The sequence below is a fragment of the Plectrocnemia conspersa genome, unplaced genomic scaffold (genome assembly GCF_051122295.1).
Source record: "Plectrocnemia conspersa isolate PC_06_02 unplaced genomic scaffold, ASM5112229v1 ptg000012l, whole genome shotgun sequence".
NCBI classification, from domain to species: domain Eukaryota; kingdom Metazoa; phylum Arthropoda; class Insecta; order Trichoptera; family Polycentropodidae; genus Plectrocnemia; species Plectrocnemia conspersa.
In genome coordinates this window covers 420,695-444,942 of record NW_028277176.1, presented here as the reverse complement: position 1 = coordinate 444,942, position 24,248 = coordinate 420,695, and the positions used below count along the sequence as shown (strand labels likewise).

At 31.4% G+C, this 24,248-nt stretch overlaps 1 protein-coding gene across 4 annotated transcripts in view; it reads right to left on the bottom strand.

The window, feature by feature from the left end:
• Sema2a (Semaphorin 2a) overlaps positions 1 to 24,248 on the bottom strand; it is a 175,773-nt gene that overhangs the window by 45,154 nt on the left and 106,371 nt on the right. The window lies entirely within an intron of this gene.

Below are 24,248 nucleotides of genomic sequence, written 5' to 3'. Positions count from 1 at the left end.
TCTTTAATGATTCACCAAAATCAACTAAAAATAATTGCAATGAAATGAAAATTTATGTTGTTTATGAATTCATGCAAAATAAATGCAAGTTTATTGCCCATATTAGTTTTAAAAATAATAATATATATTTATGGCTCTTGAATTTTTTTAAACTTGTAGGTTGTAATATTTAGCTCTTTTGGACTAATAGTTTGCCGATCCCTGGGCTAGAGTAATGGAGTGTTATTGGGAAGATAAAACTTGATTTAGTAAGTCGTTGAGTGGCAAATTATTTTCTAAAAAGTTTGTTCTCAGTGAAAGAAGAATCATTGGCTGTCGAAAAGAAGCATCGGCTCAGTTGGAAAGATAGTAACGCAATACGTACTGCTCTTATTGCATTCAGTTATCGTTAAAAATAGCACAAAATCTTTGTGGTTAGAATATTATTTAAAAAATGTGAGTTTTATTTTATTTAAGTTATTTTACATTATAGATTCGTTAAAAACTTACTGAGAAAATATTTAATAAGAGTTTCAATGATCACAAATTAAGGTTAAAGTAATGTTTGCAAATACCAGACAATGTAATAAACGTCATAGATGAAAAAATGTTATGTTGCGTACCACCTATCGTCGTCGTTCGGTAGGTATCGTACGATAGATGACGGGTAATATTATTATTAAATAATATTAATAAAATAAGTGAATATTTTATCGTGAAAATATGTTAAAAAGGTGTACAAGTTCTCGACACAAAGACTGATATTATTATAAATAAAAAAATGAGAAATATATTAATTTATATTCCAGTCGCATATACCGAAAATATGAAATGTACCCTTTTTTATTAGATGTTATTGCGATACGTAACCCAATAGAGAGCGATTAGCCGATAAAATAGAGAGCTCGTCAGATTCGGTCTCGGCGTACACCCAATAAAGCTTTGTCTCAGTCTGAACGAAACGTGCTGAGAGAAAATAACAGCAGAAAGGCGGTAATTGATAGCGATCGCGTAATTGCAAACGTTTCGCCGCAAATACCTGTCGAAGACCTTATCGATTCGCCGAGGCAATGAATAATTTATTTATGCAAATGGCAAAATTAACACCGCTTTCCCGATTATCGCACCACTTTTTCCACTCTCTCTCTCTCTCTTCTGTTGTTTTTCCGGCCCTCGCGAAACTTTTCCCCGCATATTCGCGGGAATGCGTTTGATGTTTTCGCTGCGAGATTTTCGACACGTGTTCGCGGGGGGAACATTCTTTGTTTGCGCATATTGAAATGCCTTGCAACAAGTCTTCGCCGAAGGGTCCGTCTCAAGACTCTCGCGAGATTGGTCGCATTTCAACCGAAAGTGCCCAAAATGCCGAAGTTTCAACCTTCAAGTGTACTTTGTCTGACTGATTTTCCCATCGACTTAAACGCTTTTTCTCTATTATATTCATACTGTGCCTTTCGCAAGTTAAATCCGACATTAAAAACTAATAATAAGTCAGATCTAATTTGATATTTGATAACAATCTGAAAGATGAGAAGAGTGATTGTTGAACATATGAGCCGTTGATCTTGAAAGAGGGGCAAGTACATTTTAATAAAAAAAAAAGTTGGAGCTAATTTTCATTATAAATTATCTTAAAATTTCTGTTTTTAATCATTCCATAATATCAATAAATAACAGTGTAATTTTTTACTAGTAATTTATTTTGCTCAATGATTTTGAAAGTGAGGCAAGTCCGCTCAAAACAAAATAATATTGAATAAATATTTTTAAAACGTACTATGTTAGTTAGTTTCCATAGTTACGAGGTAATTTAATTTTTAAAATAAATAAATTTAATTATAAATCCACAAACACGAGACACATATGTTAGATGACTATAAATATATTAATAATAAATGGTTAGTCTAGTTTTATACGATAATATATTTTGAAAACAGATCTAAAATTAGATCTAAGTATTTTATTTTATTACTTTTTGTAATTAAAAAAATATTTACGGTGATTTTGATTACAAAATTATCATTTAATATCATAGCGTTAGTCTTTTTTCATTAATTTGCTTAATATGGATCAAATAACTCTGCCTGTTTCTTTAGATGTGTCAGTTATATATTAGCACCGTATCATCAGCATACAGTTGAATCTTTCCTGCAAGCTTTATGCTTCCACTACACTCTCTGGAAGTTGTCCGAACCGAAGCTACAACTAAAGTCAGCTGAGATCTACGACTTCGAGTAAGCGCTCCACTGTCGCAGATTTCATATGCCCGCGAAATTCGCGGCGTGCATGACTTTCGGACGGCGGCTGCTGTCACGTACATCCGGCATATTCGCGCGCGATCGAAAAGAGTGCCAAATAATCGCAATTTTTAAATTGTCATATTATTAAAATTACGCTACCGATAATTATAAAAGTTTGTATGGGCACTCATCAATACAATATCAATGAAAACTTTTCGGTCCTAAATATTCAATTTACGCAAAATCTTTGTAGGCTTTTGTAAAACGCCATAAAAATGATACTTCAGAATATGAACATCACATGAGTGACTGTCCTAGAATTTGTCGCCATCGATTCTAAATATGAATTCATTATGGTGTGACATTTATATAAACCGATCTAGGAAAATACATAGGATTTTTCTTAACAAAATCAAGTACCACTAATTATTTTTTAATTATTTAATTTTATATGAAAAAAAATATAATCACGATATCTGGTAGAAGAATAAACTATCCAAAATATTTTGGTGCCCTAAAATATTTAAATATGTCAGTAAGAGTCTATTGAAGTCCCCGATAAGCACGTGGTATTATAACTTGACCAGGTGACAACGATGCTGCGCTCGTCAGCGTGTTGACCATAGGACGCCTACTCGCATACTGAAATTGAACCGAGTTACTCGTTCTATCTCAGTTTGCGAAGCACCATACCAGTATCTCTCTCACTCTCGTCACTTAACACGCGAGAGAGCGAAAGGGGAAGTATCTCACCGCTCGCGCTCGAAAGAGCAGCTCCGACTTTGGTCGCTTTGACTTGGAAAATTTGCCGACAGTGTTCGGAAGCGCTCGAAGCTGGCCAAGTCCCGTTCTCGGTAACCTCGGACAGAGCAGGCAGAACCGAACTCGACCGAAGTAACCCACTATATATGTTCTTGGCCAATCTTAGCCAGCTTCCAGAGAGTGTAGTACAGACTAGAGTCTCCAATTCGAGTAATCGAGTACTCGATACTCGAGTATTTTTGTCTATTTTTCAAGTACTTAATAACCGAGTATTTTGAAAATTACTCGATTAATACTCGAAATTAAAAAATTTTGAAATATTTCAGAAACAAAAATAACTTTAACTCGGTCCGGTAAAGGTTAATGCCTTGCTTTTATTTGGCGTTTATGCCCGAAGTCTCGAGTTAGAGCGGTTACTATCAGGTATAATTTTTTCATAGTTCCATAGTTCCGGTCGTCGGCTATGTTAGTGGGTACGACGGAGAAATTTCTTTTGTGTTTTCTGTTTGACAGTCCCGACTTATCTAATTTATGGCAATGAACAATATGAAATATCAACAAAAAAAATTTTAGGTTTTATGACTATGCAGTTGTAGCGTAAAGTGTTGTAAATTGTTTATACTGATCCCTCAGCTTAAAATATAAATCAAAACAATTGTGTGTTTTAAAGGCATTTAAAGTAAAGTCAGTTCTTTGCGAACCGTTTAGCTCTAGAGTGAAAGGGATTCACCCAAATACATCTTCGAAGGATATAGATTTAAATTTTTCGCATTAATCAGAAGGATTAGAAGATTGTATATTGTTAAGAAAAAAAATATATTCAAGAAGAATTACAAAATGCTATTTTGTCAATAGTCGAAGGAAATAAGAGAAAAGCAGAGAAGGGAATGAAAGAAGAGAACATAAAAAGAGAGTTCAAAAAATTTTATATCTATAAAAAGCGAACAGATATAAATTAGAATCCTTATCCAACGCGTTAATGACAATAAGACCAACATCAACAGCAACTGAAAGGGTTTTTTCCATAACGGGAATAATAAAACCAAAGGTTAGCAGTAATATTAAATTCGAGACACTTTTTGCATTATTGTTTTTAAAAAGTATGTTCGTGAAGTTAAAATAATTGTAAAAATTAACATACTAAGTATTTTATTTATTTATTTATATGTGCACGAATTTGAATAATAGCTATTTTTGTACATTTGGTAAATACTCGAAAGTACTCGAGTACTCGAGTATTTTAAAATTTTAATATTCGATACTCGAGTAGTTGATGGTTCGAGTAATTGGAGACTCTAGTACAGACATTATAGATTAAATAATAAATCGGTAATATGTTTAAGTTTTGGAACGAATCAACTTGAGTTTCCATTATTTATAATGGGGAAATTTGCTTTGATAAACGATTGTTTTCCGGAAAGGATTTTGCTCATAAATCAAAGTTCAACTATAGTACATATTACATTCAGCTTGAAAAAATTAAACCATATAAAAGCATTGTGTATGTAAAAATAAAAACAATATATAAATATTTATTTTGTTTTTAAATTGTTTTTTAATGAAAAAGTAATGTAGCGAGCTTATCTAATACATACATAAGCATATAGGCATATATAGATAATATGTTATTCCTCTCTGGAAATGGAACACGATACCTTCGAATTAACTAATTAAGAATTTGTAATTAAAATCGATAAGCAATGTTAGGTGTATAATTAAATTAGCTTTATGTATTAAAGGATAACGTCTGTTTTTGGATGTTTGCGGTTTGCTTTATTTTATTTGCAGTGAATTAATTGTTGAATTAATTTAAATAAAATACAATCAACAATATAATACAGTAAAAGTTGTGGCATATTATCGATGTATGTTGTAGCTCAAAGTGAGTAAGCTACTATATGATTACTGATTTTTTAAGATGCTCGGAAGACCGCGACTACGCCGTCTAAATTCACGATCACGCGGCTTGGCTCAAAACTAGGGATTCGGCGGTACCTCGTAAATAAATAATACTTTCGCAATCTTGCGATAGTTATAGCTTTGTATCGGGAATAGACTTTCGCACGTACGGCACGCGTTGGCGAGTTCATGAAAAAGAGATCGACGAGGGATTATGCAAATATGTCGGAACGTGCCTCGGAAAAATTCTCCTCTCGCTAGAAAAACGGACCCAAACAATATTAGCTTCGACTTTTCCTAACGACGCGTCTGCTTCTTCTTCTTCCCCGCTCGATTTGTATTTTTGTCCGATACAATAGATATAATTCGGAATCGTACCCAGGTACGATTCGTCGCGTGTGTACACAAAGCGAACGTGAATTCAGTCATGCGTCGATAACGCCTAGACTGCAACACCCTACTACAGCTTCAAATTGCCATTTCGAAACGAACTGCATATATTGAAAATAAAATATATTTTATGCTTTCAGACTAGTTCCGATATATGTGCAACTTTCCAAATAATAATCTGCAACGGTAGCGGGCAATCGTGTGGACACAAACGCGTGTGAAATATCATTTCATATTTTTATTTACAATTTATAAATATTATTAAAAACACTTTTTATAAATATATATAAAATAATATTTCATTTAGTTTTAATTAAGCTTTGAAAAAATATTAAACTATTTTAATATATTGTAATAAATAAATTGTTTTCATTAAAGGCCAAATTTTTGTAGATAAACATATTTTATTTTGGTATAAAACAGCTAAAAAAAGCACTATTATTATTATTTTAACAAAAATAATTCCGTTGATTACTTGCAGATGAAGATTTTAAATGCACATTGCCAAAATTTGCGATAAGGCGTCGAAGATGTTCGACTTCGTTATGCGGAGCGCGTGTCACTTCAATAATATATTGGTGATTGGCGTCTTGTACGATACGCTTGTTCGTAGCGTCATTGAATATGCTCCATGTTGGAGAGAATTAAAAAAAAATTATTAAATAAATATCTACAAGGAGTACGGCTCATATTTTTGGAAGTATTTTTGCTAAGAGCGTTAAGATTCATTCTCAGCGTAGCATCTAGTTATTGAATCACTTCTTAAGTTACTGAGGGGCGGTGTCAACAACCCGTTATTGCTCGGCGACTTTCGTCTGCGAGCTTTAGAGTCTAGAGAGTGATAAAATAATATAGGTCGAAATATATTTAAATCGAGTTTTGAGTTATAAAAAAATAATATCAATTTAACGACCGCTTCTAGATCTATTGCAGCAGCCAATTCTTTCGAGCGGTATCTCTGCTTTAACTTGGTGGATGTTGGGTTTTAAGTGCTGCAACGGTATTAAATTTAATGATATTGTCAGCTAGTCAGAAAAATGCATGTCATTTAGTAAAATACTATGAATCTTAAACAATCGAAATATTAAAAAAACGACCACTAACTAGCCAACTTTCCCCCTCTCTCTCCGTCTTAAAAAAAAACTAAAATGACGTCCCTGATTTTAAATCAGAAATTATCGTTTTTTTCTTAAGCGAAATATTTTTTTAAAATATGTCATTTCAGTAAAATTATATTGAAATATATTTTCACTGATAGATATATATTTTTACCAGTGAAAATATAATTTATCTGGCAGATTCTAGTAAAATTTTATAATTACAAGTTTTTCATATGTATATTTACATACTAATCAATTTACATATATATTTTCACTAGTGAAGCGCAAATACATTCTCACTAGTACATATATATTTTTACTAGCATAACTATAATTTCACTAATATGCGCTAGTGGAATTTTATGCTGCTCTTAAATGTCTATGAAACTCTATTTGACAGTTGCGAAACGTCCATTTTCTATTCAAACCCAAACCTAACCGAATGAAAATTCTAAATCTTTACCCTTGCTCGAACACAACATTATTGCCAAGCATCGATGGATTATCAACAAAGCGCTTAAGCGATTTGAAAAAATACGTTGAGCAAAAAGGACATAAAATATAAATACGGATACGATCCGTAGATATACCTAAATTATTTTCTCTGAATCTTATCTAAAAAATACGAACTAAAGCTTCGAACAAAATGTGAATCGACAATAATTGATTTAACGTAATGAAAACTTTGGCGATGTGACTGCTCGAATGTTGATCTTGCTGAACTAGATGGTTCGTGCAACGCTCAACAGACAAGAACAAGGGACGCGATCGCGACTTTCTAGGACACTTTAATTGCAATCGTCTTATAAATTAGCAATAAAAGCAATAAAATCATGCGGTTGAGATTAAATCGAGCCCGTTTAAATTGTATCCAATCATAAATCCTAAAGGCATTTATCATTCGAGAGCTCTTGAATTAATCAAACAATTATTCACTGTACTTCTAAAAGCGCTGCTTTAAATTGCTAATGAATGTATATTATATATAATATAAGCAATAAAATAAATAAATTTCAATTAAAGTAATACAAAATATAGCTAACTCCAATTTCATTAATCAAAAACACAACTATTAACCTCTGAAGTTAGTACGGTTTTTGATGAAATTGAAACACATAATACGACACTTTTCAATTAGGCATTTTCTACGAAAAACCTATGAAATATAAATTAAAACCCCGTCTTAAGTTGTATTTATATTTACGACGCGGGGCTCAAATCTAAATTAAAAATATTTAAGAGAGACTCAGAATCGAAACGAATTTCTTCTCGAACGGACTCTCTCCATAATGCAAAAGGTGTATTGAAACCTTGTCTCCGTTCCGAATCTGAGATAACTTTCCTATTTCTCGACACCCCAAATATAAAAGTGATAGGTGCGCCCGAAGCCGTTTGCTCCCCTTTTGTTGTTTTTTAGTTTATGGGTGTACATATGTTCGAGTATGGGAGTAATATTTGGGGAACGTCGCTCTTGAGCGTATTAATTTCCTCGCTCTCCCGGAAAGCCAAGAGTCGCGAAACCCTAGATTAATCAAATTTGCAAACGCCTCGGATAAAACATTAGCGCAAATCAGATTTTGATTAGCTTCAAATTAATTTGTTCGAAGAAGCGCGAAATGAACTTTGTTTCTATTGTAACAATATATCGATGTGGGAATTTGACGGAGAAGATTCGACGCCTGCGCTACGACTTTGCCTTGAAAAGCACAATTGAAGCACTGGTAAATTTTTATATTTTTATAAGCGGATCAAGTTTTTAAAAAAAATGTTAATAGCCTGAGAATATGTATGTTATTAAACTCGATAGAGAAGTTTAAAGTTGAAATTCCGCATAAATCGCTCGTGTGAGCGAAGTCTATTGTTATGAGCGAAGTGCCAAGAATGAAATGCTGTATGACATAGGTTAGATTATAGATTTTTTTTAAATATCTAATACACTAATGAACATTAATCTAACCTAAAATGTCTAGCATTGAAGTGAAGTACATAGACTATTTTCCAGCTCGATGCACGTAAAGTCAGTGAAGTTATCTTTTTTTATTTGCTTATACGACGGTAGAGAAGTAAATATGAGTATAGTGTAAATTATCCAAACACACCCTTTGTTTCTCGCTGCCGTTGTACCGGGCTGTAAACTTATATTGTATAGCATAAACAGAGTGCAGCGATTGGTAGTGACGTTTGCCAGAGAGTCGAGGGAAAAGGATGGGGTGGAGTTTGTACTGTTGCCGAATGCAGTTTCAATACCTGAGCGAAAATCCAGACATTCTCCACCGTCTGAAATGAGCTCGATTTATTTGAGTGCGGGCCTGATCCCGTCGTTCGGCTGTCTAAGCACCCTCATGTATAAAAAGTCACCAAATTGCGTGGGGTGTCTATGTTTAGAATTATGTACCCCATTCATTCCGCGGAAGAGAGATCGACTGGGAGTTGATGATGTCTAATGATGAGACAGAGATCAAGTGGGATTTTAAAATAAATTATTCATGTACTAGTAGCTTTCGAAAGTAAATGATTATATTTTATAATTATTTAAATTAATTATACGTCAATTTAGTCCATACGTTTATTTAAAAGCAACTCAATTAAATACTATACTAAAATAATATAAATTGTTATAAAAACCGTTGCAAATGCTGACAATTTAAAAATAAAACTACACTCTATTTGCGTTAACACAGTCAGTTCGATCATTATTCATAATTTAGGAAGAGTTGTAGCACACGATACAATTATACGTTTGATATACTTATAATTCCTACAGTTTATTTTTTGAACAAATTTTTTTTTTTTCTATGAATCACTTATTACTTCAATCTAACGAAATAATTGTAGATTATTTTTTATGACAATACTGCTATAGACTCTTCTTAACCTAAATGTGTTACCAGTTGCAATATTCCAGCAAGTATAAGTACCATTAATTGCAGAGCAATAAATATCAGGTATCCCAAATGTAGTGGGTTAATATTTATATTTCATTAGGATTCATAGCATTTAGTTAAATGACATGCATATTTTTATCCATATTCAAAGGGTTCTCTGTTTAGAATAGATTCTATTTTGACATGGATGTTAAATAGACAATATTACGTGAGAAGCAAATCAAGAATATCTAAAACGAATTTTGACCAATAGATGAGCGCAAAAAACAATTATCCCTTCTCAGAAGTTAAAAATCCACTTCGAAATAAATAAAATCTGCTGGTTCTTCTATTGGTTTATCGTGCTAATTGATTGAAGTGGAAGCAGCTGTTTTCCTAGAATTTCACAATACAAATCTGGTAGAGGCAAAAACGTAATTACAATTTTATTCACGGGGCACAAATTCTACAGTCAGTAGTAATTTATTTTATTATTTCGAATTCAAGAGTGTCCCTGTAAAATCTATGTCAAAAGCAATACAATCGTGCCGTCGCAGTCGCAGTAAAAACGCCCGGTTATCTAGTATTTATATTAAGACTTTTAATAACATTATTACGACTTAAAAAATCATATAAAAACTAAATTTTGACTAATAAGAGGACGCAAAAAACAATTTCTCAGAAAGACACGTCAAAAGCATTTAAATCGTGCCGTCGCCGTCGCAGTGGGAACGTTCGGTAATTTGGCGTTCATACTACGACTTTCATAATAATATTACAAATTTATTGAGGAACATATAAACCGAATTTTGCCCAATAGAAGAGCGCAAAAAACAATTATCACTTCTCAGAAGTCAAAAATCCACGTCAAAAGCAATAAAATCGTGCCGTCGCCGTCACAGTGGGAACGCTCGTTACCGAGCGTTCCCACTGCGACGGCGCCGACACAATTTTATTGCTTTTGACGTGAATTTTTGACTTCTGAGAAGTGATAATTGTTTTTGCGCCCTCCTATTGACCAAAATTCGGTTTGAATATACATCGACCAATACTTGAAATAAAAATATAAAGTCGCGCCATCACAATCGTATACTATATTTGGGTTAACACAGTCAGTTAGGGAGCTATATATTTCATCATTATTCATAATTTAGAAAGAGGTGGCAAGTTTGGATTTACATTTTTTAATTTTTTATTTTTCCACATATTTATAATTTTTTTTTATAAATTTATTCAAAAATTAATCTGGGATAGTGATAAGTATGTCGAACGTATATCCGTATCGTGTGATTTAGAGCTAATATTAAAAAATAGTAAAATAAATATATTCAATAATACACACTACGTCGATCAAAAAAGCAACAAAATACAAATACGTAGATATATCTTATTTTTTTTTTGGAAAATATGAATCGCCACTACTTTGCATAAAGAATCCGATCATCTATAAAGTATTGAAAACTTTTTAAAAGTGACTATTAAATCATTCCTGCTTGAATTTTGATCTAGCTGGATGGCTTGTGCAAGAGGAGCACTCTTAAGCGCTGATGTTCTGGCCTCAACGGGGAAGAATAAGGGACGCGATCGCAATTCTGAGGGCATACTAAAGCTCGCAGCTAAAAATCACCAAGCATTGACGGTTTGTTGACACCGCCTTCTTTTCGTAATCTAGAGCAGTGGTCTACGCGTACCACAGAGGGCACGCAAGTCGATACTTGGAGCCAATAACATTTTCGTAAGCACAGCAAAAAAAACTACGGTGCAATTATTTAAGTTAAATTTTATTATTTACAAATGTATATTTATATTAAGGGGTAAGCACTATATTTTTGTCGTTTAAAATAGTTTGCCGACTGCTGATCTAGATAAAATATGCTAGCAATCAATTTTCAGCGGGGAATTGCTGGCGGTAAATTTACCGGAGATATATTTTTGTATGTATACATTTATTTTCAATTACACAAATGTCTTGCTGATTGATTTATAGATGAATTTAAATTTATTGCAAACTGATTACAAAATATACACATTATAAACTGAAAAATAGAGTTTTAAATAACTTTTTTGATAGTTTTATAATATAAACAGTACAAAATGAAATATGTTTTTCTGCTAAGCAAAATTTCTTAATAAACGTTTATATGAATATCTAAGAGAAGTGTCATATACAATGATGTTTTTAAGGATTTTTAATTTTAAAATCAGTGTCATTGTTTTAAATGCATGGGTGGATAAAGTAGCTACAAAATATGAAAAAGACATTGATATTAGATATTTTAAAGATAAAGTTGTTCATTATATTGCATTTGTAAAAGGTAAAAACAATGCGAATCTTGTTGAGATATATAGAATTTTAATTTCAGATTTGCAGTCTACATTTCTGAATGTAGAAACGATTTTGAATCTTTTTGACTAAACCCATTTGCAATGCAAGTGGTGAACACGCTTAATGCACAAAAGTGGTTAAAGCGAAAAATTTTTTTTTTGCTTTTATTGTTTATTGTTATTTCCTGTATTTTTGTTAAATAAATAATTAATGCTGTAATTGAAACCCGAGAATAACGAGGTATTAATGATTAGAAGAAATTACAAATAGAGACATTTTTTTATAGGTATTATAAAAATATCAAAATAAAAATTATGGCGCTTTTTTATCATTCGAAAAAGAGTTGCGCCTATAGCCTCCTAATTCAAATCCACTACTGACAGTCAGTTGAGTGTTCTAGGATGCTTAGATTTAATATGAGGATCAGTGATTCGCGATGATTATTACATTCAGTCTGTAATAATCTTGAAACGGGGAGTTAAAACTTTGGGTTATGATTCTCTATGATCTCGTAGAAAGTTATACGCTGCCAAGCATTTCCTCAAATTACTGAAGGGTGCTGTGGTAAATATTTCTATAAGCGAGAATTTACAGCTTTGGGTTTCGGAACATCCTCTCTTAGATTATCATTCGAATCGCTCTCGTACAACTTGCTCTCGACAACAAATCATAACTCCGTTATAAATAAAAAAATGTTCTATAAGAACATTAATCTTACGAAGCGATTCATATCATTCGCACCCCTACCATGTAATTATTTTATTATTTTAACTACATCGCCGTTTTAATGGCTTAAACAGTCGCCACGCCATGACTGGATATAATGCAAAAGCGGCGTTTTAATTAAAAGCGCATTAGGCGATCACTAATTCGCTCGAATTGATCGATCGGCGTCCGCTGCAGAAGCGCGTGCACTTCTTGGCTTGTAACAATTTCCAACATAAGCGTAGGTATGTGTAGGGAGTACCTTTATTTCTCCGCTTCGATCCCTCGCAAAAGGTTCTTTGTCGGGGCATAAACGGGATGATTGAAAAAAACTATATGGGGTCGATCGGCGAATGACGAACGATTCGGCAGTGGGGGGATTAGGGCGGAGGCGATTCGACTTTTCAGATATGAGTGGAAAATTCTCCTAATGAAATTGTGAGATATTATGCTGAAGGCGTACGCCGAAGAGTGGCGCAGTCGCGTGCATATGACGTGAATGCCGATGGAGTTTTCTCGTCGAGACGCGTGTGCATCGAATTTCTGCGCAAGAATGAAAGATTAACTTATTCTTTCTTGCCGACGAAACGTCTGCCGGTGACGTGTCCTTTCGCAAAAATATCACCCAAACGTCAGATTTTAAAATATCACGTGTTTTGAGCTGAATTTTAAAATCATTTTCGGTCGTCGAAGCGGCAAAACGTAGTGGAGCGATACTCTTTTTTTGATATTATTTATTTGATAAAATTGTCAACCCTATGTTAAATAAAAAGCTAAGACAAGAATATGGTTCTCAATCGAATTATTCGCCTGATTTTTTAATTATTTATATTTTATAGTGTGTATATTGAATATACCTATTTTGCTACTATTTTTAATAAATAATTACAATATTCATTAAAATTTATTTTTTCATTTACAATTACTCCTAAATATTTATATATTATCAATAATTTCTATAATAGAGTTATCTATAACAATTTTTATATTATTATCTAACATATTACTAATGGTAAAACAATCATTTTTAACAAGCTCATAGCTTCAAATGTTAGCTGAAACCTTTGCCTAAACATCCATTTATACGAGTATTGTATATCTATACACTATTTGCGTTACCACATTCAGTTCGAGAGCTATCCGTTTCATAATTATTTATAATAGATAAATGGGTTTAGGCCCATACAATTAGTTTTAAAGCACACGATACGGATATACGTTCGATATACTTACAGAAAAAATACAAATTTATAAAAAATATGTTCAAAAAATAAGCCGTAGTAATAATAAGTATATCGAACGTATGCTTTAGAGCTAATAATAGGGGTGTGAACCCAAAATTGCCGTCTCTTTCTAAGCTATGAATAATGATGAAATATATAGCTTTCTAACTGACTGTGTTAACGCAAATAGAGCATAAGATTGTGATGGCGCGATTTTCTATTTTTATTTTAAGTATTAGTCGATGTATATTCAAACCGAATTTTGGTCAATAGGAGGGCGCAAAAACAATTATCACTTCTCAGAAGTCAAAAATTCACGTCAAAAGCAATAAAATTGTGTCGGTGCCGTCGCAGTGGGAACGCTCGGTAACGAGCGTTCCCACTGCGATGTTTTAAAATTTATTTTAAAACCCCAAATTTATTTTAAAATTTTGAAAATATTTGAGTTATAAATAAATTATTTTTGAGGTCGCCATGCGTTTATGGGTTAATCCGCCACTCCTGACTGTATAATTAACACTCAACTGACTGAATAGTTATCATTATAATTACAGTATAAATAAATACGTTTCATCGCCATAGAGTGAACTCTTTGATTACGTTTATAATGAAATTTACGAATGACAATCCAAAATTACACCCCAACCTGTGTTTGATCATCTGATTGAGAATATATACTCACTCATAGACGTTCCGGTCCAAAACAAACCTTTTTGAAATTGTATTTTTAATGGTGATGAGAGAAATGGGTTTTGTTTGACGAGCAAATACAACGGTTATCGTCGGGGTGGGCACCGGAAACCGCCCCTAAAGTCGAGCCAGGGATGCGGAAATCTTGCTTACCGCTCCGTGGAATATTTATAGAATTACTTATCATGGATTTTCTTAGCAAGAATCACACTTTCCTGTTACATTTAAGTTATTAAGCTACAAGTATTCAACCGATTCAACTGAGATCGTGCATTATATTTGATATATTATATAATTCGATAAAATGGAAATAAATAGACTGACAAAGAATGTCGATTAATTATTTATATTTAGAGTTATAGGATATTAAAACAATACTATTAGCGGAATTTTCATTAAATCAATACTGATATTTCGGTATTAAAAAGTTGACTGGAATACCGGTATTTCGTCGGTTTATTCATTTTGTATATCAGTGATAGGGTGCTGAGAAAATTGGATGCTGATGAACTAGAAGTGCCGTTAGGTACGAGAGGGACTTAAATCTAACAAACGAGTAAAATAATCGGAAGCCAAACAGTATTTGGCATTAAAAGAGTGAAGAGCAAAGATATAATATGCATTACTTTTTTTTTTATTATTTTAAGATCAATAATAAAAAGGGATGGAAAAATATATTAATTTTATTATTTAAAAACAAAAATTATTAAAAAAACAATAACAGATAATAATATTTTATTGCAATATGCAATTTCTAGAAGAAAATTTTATATTTATTTTTTATTTTAACACAAGATATTCTCTATAAGCTGAAAATAGCTCTTTATTTTAGAATTTTCAATACCCGATATGTACGACCCAACTCAATTTTAATTAATTATCACGATATTCATACGTGAGATTAGGAAAATCTAGGTAAGCCTAATCTGTGATGATCGATCGGAATTATAATTATATAATAATCATGACACGACAGAAATTTAAAAACACTAAGGTCCGTATTGAATTTGAACCCAGGTCTTTCAGGTCAATAGTCGGAGACATATACCACTCGTCTATCGTCTATATTATTCATTTTTATACATATCTTAAAAAATGCATATTTGCTTTCAAATACCTACAATTAAAGAACACTTATTTTTACACCAGAAAATATTATAAAAAATATTTTGCGAAACACACTAATCTCGTATATTTGGTGACTACGATAAAAACAACCCTAAATTTAAATACAAGCATAAAATGTCAAAGCACATATTGCTTTAAGGCTAAAGACAACATATCAGTGGTTTTAGGTCTTCAATAAAATGTACTCAATTTTTTTTGTTTCCTGTAATATTTTTTTTCGCTCGCATTTATTTTTATTTTTTTGCCTTAAATTATAACTACAAACGTTTTATTTTATATATATTATTTTTTTTTATCAAATTATAGATAATAACAAATTGTAAATATGTTACTGGTTTTTTTACATATAATTAGTATGTTTGTAAAATTATTTATATTACTGAAATAAACGCATTTAAAAAAATCGAGTTAATATCTTATTAACTCTTAGGCAGACAGCAAAAAAATGAGCAGCTTTTTCATAAGGCGCTTAAATTTATGTTGCCATTAACAAATACGGAGCTTTCAGAAAGAGCTTTCTCTTCTGAAAGTAGTTCCAGATGTAAAATTATATCATACAACAGTTAACTCTGATTTTATAAAAATGTGCCTCACAACAACAAAAAGATCGCGTTGAATATTTGTTACGGTTAAATTTCAAGTTAACTTTGTATTTTAAATACATTTTTACTGACCTAGTATTTTTAATTACGTATAGCTTTATTACCTAAAAATGTATTATCCTTAAACTTAGATTAAATTAAAATAAAACAATTGTATTTTACACATTTGTAAACAAGAATTTTTTTATGAACCAGTACCTTGTATTTTGTATTAATATATCTGGAACTGCTTTCAAAATAGACAGCTCTTTTTGTTAGCTCAGTATTTGTCAATGGCAAAATAAATTTAAGCACCTTATGAAAAATCTTTTTTGCCATTTGCCTAAGAGTTAATAAGGTATCAACTTTTTATTGACGATAAACCAATGATATTTTATTTTTATTTATTTATTAAATCTTCCGTTGTAGCCTGATAGACGTAAGCCCAATGCGTTACAACGGGGTAAATCTGTATCAACTGAATGAGTCAATCAGATATAATGAATACCTAGAAATAAGTATTAACCACTACAAAATCTGGAAAATGGTGACATCTATATTAATAATTATAAATTATTATCTGCAATATAGTTAGTGATTAATACATGAAATACCTTGATTCGAATATTAATCACATATGAACACTAGTGTCTATTTTTGGAGATCCGTAATAATTCCAATCTATCATTTACGTTTTCCTAGATTTTTTAATCTCGCGTATGAATATTGTGTTAAATAATTTAAATTTAATACAAGTCGTACGTAGTGAAATAAACTGTAAATAAATATCACCAATTTACATGTATTATTTATTTATAATATTACTTCGCTGTAACTCATTGTTATGTTTCATACCGTTAAAACAACAGTAACCAAATAAATTTTAAACAATTTTTAAATTGCTTTTTAGCAGAAATTGGTAAAAATCTTATTGGTTACATAGAAGGTTAAATATGAGAGACATAATTGAGTATGAAATTTAAAAGCACCTGATTTATTTATAAATATAGAATAGGTAAATATGTATACTTTTTGGGTATTTAGTCTAAAAAAACGTAGGAATGGGTTAAAATATATTTTTTTTATTAAAAAACCGCAATTAACAACACTGTGTGTCTAATCTAAAAAATATTTTTTAGTTAAATATTATTAATAATAATCAACACTACTTTTATCAAATAAAACTGATAAGGACACGTGCTTATAAATTGTATTTAAAAATATTATTATTTTATTATTGAAATAAATCGTCAGAATTTACTTTAAGCAGCTTTTTTATGAACTCTTGGCCAAAAAAAAAATAAAAAATATGACAAACAGCAGTTTACAGCTAAATATAATACTTTGTTTAAATATAAAAAAAATGTCGCTTTAAATATTAAAATTTAATCTACAACTATTAATACAAAATAAGTAAATAAACCTGAATAGTAATAATAATAATATCTGTAGGACGGTGATAAAAAAAAGGATGGAACGGTCCACTTTTTCATGACCGTGTTCGATTATGCGAATGTATAATATCGGGGATGATAAATCAGAGCCACCCCTGGTTCACCAGAGCGGAGACATTGATATGTTTTGGTTACGTTTGAGAAATGTCTTTCCTACGTCATGTTGCAGTGAATGACGTGACTTTGGGGGCGAAAGCGTTCATCGGGATAAAGAGGGAGCATTTTCGGAGAAACAAACGGGGGTGGCTACCAGGTGACTGTCACAGCAACAATTTTCATTCGCAACGCTAATAACTACCCCGAGTGGCTCGTTTACGAAATATTAAGCATCAGGGTGCGTGAGTCGGCAAACACGAACTAGAACCATTAGGCGATATAAAACTCGCCTTACGACTCTAAAATGGGGCGCATTTTACGACTTGGCTGAAAAACGCACCTTAACTGGTAATACGTCAGCAGTTAACCGGTTAACCGATAGCTCGATATTTTTTGTGCTTTCGCATCTGTAGTTTTACACAACGCCTTCATAGTTTATTTTCTATCGATCGATAGGGTCGCATAAACGAAAGGAGGTAACCTGATACTATTATAGTTTTTAAATTGGAGACTGATATTTTAATTGGAACAAATGTGAGGATTTTTATACTGCAAAAAACAAATATATTCTTCAAAACACAAGAACAACTAATAACTCTAACACATTAATAGATTTAATTTTTATCAATAGTGAAAGAGTACAATGTAAAGTGATAACATCTTCAACAATAAGTATAGTATATATTTATATTGAAAAATATTAAAGTCACAAATCTTAAATTTGCATCTAAGTAATGCGCAAATTTACGCAGTAACGCGGTAACAGTCAAAAACGCACTAAGATCAACCACATATCTATCGGACGCGCACGTGCGATCTCTTTCCATTTATATTGTAAGTCGCACAACTATACAGTGATTTTAATACATATTTATATTTTAAATTATATTTAAATTTAAAAATAGATTTAAAAAATCAGAATGAAGCAAAAGTAATATTTAAAATCCAAAAAGTTGAGGGTCCGGTACTCGCACACATGCTAGCTTTGGTACCTCACAACAGTGAAATACCGACAACGTAAGGCATTTTAATTTATTATTTTAATTTAATTTATGACGATGCACGAACTAACCTTAGGTTGGTAAAGTACAAACTTATCGGACTTACAGATTTGACAAAACTATGTACATAGGTACTTTGGAAAGATTGTTATTTCTATCTTTGTTTTTAGGTTATTAGTTCGTTCGGAGGCGAGGCGATAACGAGTCGATTAGATTAGCGGAGGGTAAACAAAACGACGATCAAACAATGAAAACTTTGATTGGTTCTCGGGCGAAAAAGGTCAGCAAATTCAATACTACGGCGGCCATTGTTTGCTTTTTTTCCAGGCTCTGCTCCTAGCGAGAAATTGCCTCCAAATCGCATTACCAGGGATTATTCCGCGCAAACACAAATAACGTCCTTAATTGCGAAAGCTCTGAAAATCTTCTAATACTTTTTATTTTAATTTACTCTATCGTTAGCTAAATTTCAAAATCGATTTCCAGGGGAATGTCGAATGCGAACATAACGTAGCAAATAGTTTCCCCTCGCTCTAAGTCTAGTATGATAAACACGCGGTATCCTCGCACGGGGAAAATTTACCCCAATAAACTGTTTATTACGTTCAATTTGCATACTACACGTTTAGAACGTTGTACAACTTTACAAAAAATACTTTTTGATAGCATACAATGTCTAGTAAAAGACTTTGAGGGCAAACTTTTTCACTGAGCAAATTCACAATATTATTAGTCGATATTGCGATACTTATTCAAGTAAACATTTTTTTAATATGTATAATAACATTGTTGTTGTTATAAATTATCATTTGTTAACTATCCTTATTGATCATAAAGCATTTTTAATGGGAGATTTGCGAGAGTCGAAACTTTAGGCGTGTTCTCTCGAAGGTGACAATTTTAGGTGTAGGCTTTGCGATTGAGATTGTAACAATTTTCATTATTTTCTTCCTAAATATAGTCTAAGTAACAGGGGGGGGGGTAAGTAAGAACAATTGAAAATACAGGTTAATTTCGATTGACCACATCTGGATGCCTCCTAAATTTTTATACCATAGGAGAGAGCACTATATGAAATATATTATTATATTACTCAATTTTTGTCGGTTACGAGCATTTTGATTTATTTTAAAATAAGTGAAAAATTAAATATTTCAGTACTACCGGTATTTTATTTTTCAATACCGGTAGTACTGAACGTCGATTTTTGCAGCAATACCGGTATTTCAATCCATATTTACAATAAATGTTCTACTTTAATCAAAATTTATAAATATTTCCACATTTATAAAAATAAAATCGTTCTGTAAATATTTAGATGAAAAGTATAAATAGTTCTTCAACACGACAACGCTCGTTTTCTTTCGCTACTTACTGCTGAGGGACTGTGATTATATTTTATTTCAAAAGAACACTGTTCATTGATAATAAAACAGTTCTTGATTATTGTGGTTTAGGCAGGGTCAACTCAAATTGTTAAAAATGAAAAGTACAAAAACGAGTGCCACTGCTAATGTCAGTAAAATTTAAATATTGAGAAAGGTGTGATACTCAATTTATACAACAAAAATAAATTAATATTGATATTATTAAAACCCTACAGTATTCAAAAAATTTTATGAATGATGTATTTCTTACATTGAGCTATGGGAAAACAGTTTTGGTGAAACAGAATCTTTAATTGAATAAACAACAATTAATTAACTTGATCTGAAATTGAAGCTTCAGATAAAAAATATAATTGAGCTGTTAATAAAAATATAGTTGCAAATAATGAAATGGTGATTGATAAAAAAAATTATTCGAAAAAATATGATATTTGGAATAATACAAGTTACGAAAAACTATTGCCAAATCTTAAATTTGCACTTGTTGAAAGGATATTCTCAAAAATTATTTAGAGAAAGAAGTAGAATGATTAAATTAACAGTAAAAGCTTTATTGCACTGCAAACTTGATAGTGTACTAATTTTTCAACGCAATTAAAATTAGCAAAGATTTTTAAAAGAAAGTTCAAGGTAGTGATAAATATGTTTAACTGTTTATTAATAAGTTTTGTCAGCTTAGAGTAATTAAAAATTATTACAATGTAATAATTTTTAATTACTCTAAACTAGGATACGTTAATTTCTGTTCTAAGCAAATTCCAAAAATTATCTCGGTTTGAGAAAAAATATTATATTAAGTCTTCTCTCCGGGAAATTTGCTTTGAAATACAAGCACGTTTCCGAAACTGAATTATGCTGATTAACCGAGGTTCCACTGTAAATATTTTCCATTTTTTACTTACAACGAATAATTTTTAAAATCACAGTCAGTAGGCAGCAATTAACACACGCATTTTATTCATATTTCAACTATTATGTTGTTTTACTGACATTAAAAAATATTTATAAATATAGAATAACAATTAAATATATTCTAATAGCTGTTTTTTACATTTTAAATATAGTAAAAAAATATATAGAATTATTCAAATATTAAAAATAATGATAACTTGCAAGATAAGTTATAGGGGAGCAAGCTAAAAAAAACTGCTACACTAACAGTCATTTCTGAATTGAGTATTGCGATTCTTGTTCTAATCAATGTTAAGAATGCTCGCCATTCAAAAGATTATGCTACTGCCAATAAGTTATTTTAGTTAACTCACAAGATAATGGACAAAAAATAAAACTAGTTTTACAGACGAGTTCTTAAAAGTCGGTAGCTTAATTATATTTCTAAACTTTAAATCTACAAAAACAGTGCGGTTGATTGTAAAGACATTGAACACATATCGTATCTTAATATAATTATATCGGGACTAGTTTTTTTAATTCAAAAGTAGCTTTGAGCCTTGATTCTAGTGAATGTTTCTCTTTTAATCAATTTAATGTCGCAAGGTTAAAAAATCAACAAGAAACTTTATCAATGCTCAAGTTGGCGTAACCGAATTTAAGTAGTATAAAATTATATATATTTTATTATTTTCAAAAGTGTAATTATACTATTTTGCCAGTCAAAAACTTTTCTCGCCCCACGAAATATCTTTAATTAATATTAATTTTAATATTCAGCGAAGGTTCATATAAATAGAGTTTTAGTACGCGACCCGTTGACCGAAACTTTGGTACACCTTTGATATGGAATATTTCTGAAAGCAAAGTTGGCGAATTGGAAAGTTTGCGCGGTCTGAGCGCTATCTGCAGTATACATAGATATGGTAGGGTAGGTATCCGAGCGAAGACGTGCAATTAACGTTGATGAATAATATCACTCGAATCGCATACGTAAATAAAAGACTGCGAGTGTTATGAAAATGCACGCATGAACGTGCACGTTTTTCTAATCGAATTCGGGAGGCGGAAGAGTCCGGCGAACCGGAAGGGGAAAATCCCGTCTTTCGATCGCGCAAAGAAAACTCGCTCGAAAGGAAAATTCCGTAAAAATACACCTGTCCGGAAAATGGCTAATTCCGCTTTTTTTTCGCACGGCCCTAATTAATCACGGCCGAGGAAAGAAAATACTATGCTCGGAGATTTTCCGGGAAAAAGGGTTTATCTGAAAATCCGCGCCCGGGGCCTCGTCTGCGAAAGCGACAAAAATATGAGCCGACGTCCCTTTATTGTTCCCGTTTTAGCTTACGAGTTCGCTTATATTATTTGCATGGTGCTGACGTTCGGCGAAATCCTTTTTGTATCGAGATATTTTCCAACGAAATATATTGTTATATAAAAATAACTTATTTGCTAGAAAGCTTTTATCTAGGAACGCGTGGAATAATTATTCCACTAGGACGCGTTTTAGAGAACGTTTCGGTTGAAATTGAATTTATATAAATAAACTTTACGTAACATACGTTCAAAGAGTCATATATTTACTTAAAAGTACCCAATAAAATTTATTTAGTAATAAAAATCCTAAAAATTAATTTATTTATTATTATTTTATTACTGTAACGTATTAATAAAAATCATAACGCAAAAATGTTTATTTATAATCAAGATGAGTATATGAAAAATTTATTCATGATCGATTACATTAAAGAAACTCGATGCTGACCGCAAGAATCAGAAAGATTTCGTCTATCAATATTGACGGACTTATAAACATCCACAAAAAACCGTCCCTAATCATAATATTAATTGATTTTACAATAAATTCACACAAACAAAAATAAAAAATACCACATTAATCAGGGACGTCATTTGGGAAGGGGGGGAATAGGGGAACAAGTGGAGTCATTTACCCCCCCCCCCCCATTGAATTTGGTCAAAAAAATGCATGTCATAATAAAATTTAAATATTAAAAAAGCTAAAAAAACAGAAATTCTTGTGTTATCCCTCAAATAAAATATAAAAAATACAGTCTAAAAATATTTTTTAAAATATGTTATTTCAGTGAAATTGTATCGGAATACATTTTCACTGCTAGATATATATTTTTAGCAGTAAAAACATAATTTATCTAAAATATGCTAGTTAAATAATATGATTTCAACTTTTCGATGTTTATTTATATATAATACTTATCATTATTTATATACATGCGATATGTATTTTTCAGGAAAATTGTATTTTCAGTAGTAAAGTCCAAATAAATTTTGACCAGTAAATATATATTTATACTAGCGAAAATATATAATAATTTATCTGATAGGCGCTAGTGCAATTTTATGCTGCTCTAAAATGCCAATAAAACTCAATGACAGTTGCGAAACGTCCATTTGCTCTAAAGTTCTAATATAGTTTTAGTCTAAAATACAATCCAAGTCAATTCATCGCTTAAGGCAGGGGTCGGCAACCTGCGGCTCGCGAGCCGCATGCGGCTCTTTTGACGTCAAAATGCGGCTCTCTAGTTCCATGCGTAAATATTATTAATTCTTTTATTTTCAATACTCGTAAAAAAGATTATACTGCAAAAACAAACTTTAAACAGGATAAAAACACTCAACAGAGAACAGTGAGAATAGGTGGAGTAGAGAGTATACGGACAGCTGACATTTTTGAAATGTGGCAACACTGTTATGTTTGTTTAGTTATTGGTGCATATGAATGGTGTTATATGAATAAATATTATTTCATATTTAAAGCTATTATTTTAAATCAGAAATCAAATTGATATACCTAATCCTAATCAAATACCATAATATTAAAATAAAAATGTTAGTGGCTCTTTAAAAACTGGGAAATTTTGTAAATTGTAACTTTTGGCTCTTCCGTCTCAAAAGGTTGCCGACCTCTGGCTTAGGGGAAAATAATCAAAAGAAGAAATACAGACAGGTCTTTAATAAATAATAATATTGTCAAATAATTCTAAGCATTCAATTATTTTTATGAATTTTCATGTGCTTTTAACTTAAATATTTTTAAGTGGTTATGTAATTCATGCTTTTTACGATCATTTAAACTAGCTGAAAACTTATTTTTTGATGTTACAAAATGTAACGTTTTGATAGTATTATTTGATATATAAAAAAAGATTTATTTCGATAATATTTAGCTAAGTAGCAAACCATTATCTAGCTAAGTTATATTACAATGATTTTTTATAAATAGTTCAATTGCAAAACTATTTTCAAATAAATTGTCAATGTTAAGTAGTTTTCCACAGTATAAATTAAATTGATCAATAGTAAGTAAATAATAAAATATTCGTTTATGTAGTGCGCAAAATCACGCAGTGACGCAGTAACGGTCAAAAATACGCTAGGAGTAACCGCATATTTATAGGACATTACATTTATACAATATAGCCCACAGCTACACAATAATATAAATATATATATTTAAAAAAAAATCAGAACGAATCAAAAATAATATTTAAA